Genomic DNA, 2,102 nt, shown 5'->3' on the forward strand with positions numbered 1-2,102 from the left:
AGTTCTATTTCTCTGATCTATTAACATATTACCTGATACAAGTAGGCTGTGGAGCGGCAGTGTAGTGAGTGATTTGTCCATTTTTTTTCATCCCTCAACCACATTTGATGCATAAATTGTCCCCAGTGCTGATATTTTTGCTTTGAAGGATACGATTGCCAACGATTATGTGACGTTCTGTTGTCCCAGTCGAGGAACGTAGACTGGGTTATGGCGATAACCAAGGTCTTGACTTCATTCACGTTCCTTAGATCGAACAGGATCATCAGTCGCGTTGACACGTGAGGTGATAGCACACTTTTTCTATAGACCTAGGTTGTGTAGTTGCCTGGGACAATCTTTAAGAGTTTATTTTTCAACCGTGGTGGATCAGCGCTAAACCCGTGCTTTGAAGTGAAGTTCAGAACGTGCTGTGAGAGGGATTGTAAGTCTAAGTAATTTAGCGTTATGTTGCTGTCGCAACATGAAACCCTAAACTTATGTAATACAGACATATTGCCATGTACGATATTTCTCAGACAAGTAATCTAATCTGCCACCAGCCAAGAGAGGCAGAACGGCGTCTTCTTTACTTTGTTCTAATTGCCTTTGATATTAATTGTGAGAATGTATTATACTAAATGTGGTATGGATGAATACTCTTTTTTCGAATTCAGTTTTCGCAGTTTAGGAGCACCGAAAATCATCCTTATAGCTTCGATCTATGCAATTTTCGACTGGCTAATTATCATTCATGTATTAATGATGGTGTAAATCATGAAATCTACGCCTCACCATAAGTCATGCTACGTTTTTTTTTCCTTTAGGTTACTCATTCATTCACCGTCCTGGCAAACTGTACAGACGTGAGCAAGTTTTGATAAATTCGATGCATGGTCACAGCACTGTTTAATATTACATTGAAAATTTTGGGCTAAACATCAATACAAACTCTATTACATCAGTGAAAAGGAAATAACTACGTTATCCACTTATCTACTAACACATCAGATTATATTAATTCTGCGTACCTCATGCTAGGTGGCCTGAAAGGTTGTACCACATGGCACTCTGCGATATAATGAACAAGTTTTTGGTTATATTCTTCATTACAAAGTTTACACTTCGACATTATAAACACCGACCTGCTAATATAACCTAAAGCTAAACCTGATTCATGCGGTTACATCACAGTCATCCTGTTTTATATAAACCATAAATGATTCAATCTTGCTAAAAATAGTGGTCTATGTTCCAGCTTTCAGGCCGTTAAGAATTAATCAGCTCAGTCAAGTCATCTTTGAAGATGGTTCTAATGATGTGTGATATCTTAACAAGATCTATATCTACGCTTTGCTTATCATAAGCTGGTCTCGCTAACATGATCATGCCTTGGGATTCCAACATGCGATAACATCTACATATATATATCATGGTCTTGTTCATTTTGCGGGATATACGTTTATTTTGATGGCATTTATGTTTACATTTTACTTACAGCCATAACTTTTAGTATGGACTGGTGTTGACATTAAAAGTCTAGCAATACTGACGCTGATACCATGGTCTTCGTCAACAAGTGTTCAAAGTGGCTTCAACTGCTCATGGTCTTTTCTCTTGTATTTTTTATTTTATTTTTAACTCTGCACCATTGCTAGTCACCCCGAGGTATATGTATTGATGGTAAAGATCTAGGTCGCTGTCAATTATATGAAACCTTGGCAGAGGGATTATCAGTGGGTTACTGCCTTGTCTTTTTTTCAGGCCAGATTATCAAGCCACAAATTAGCTCTTGCTGAAAGGATATCTAGAATCTGTTGCATTCTCTCGGATGAGGATTTAATGCGTGTCATCGGCATAACAGCTGTAATGGAATCACTGCCCTCAGGTTATATATGGCTTAGCAAAAAATACATTAGAATGTTAAGGAACAATGAGACTAAGCACGCTTCCTTTGGGTGTGTCAAGGTCAAACACTTCTATAGAGAAATTTAGCAAGTTACTCAAGGATCTTTTCTCTATTTGCAATATCAAAGACAGATTGAAGATCAAGAAATAGGATTTGCATGCCTGGGTTTGAGTTTGATAGTTCTCTGCAAAACCGTTCTGACTGTTACGTCCTG

This window comes from Penaeus vannamei, chromosome 10 (assembly GCF_042767895.1).
Source record: "Penaeus vannamei isolate JL-2024 chromosome 10, ASM4276789v1, whole genome shotgun sequence".
Taxonomy (NCBI): Eukaryota; Metazoa; Arthropoda; class Malacostraca; order Decapoda; family Penaeidae; genus Penaeus; species Penaeus vannamei.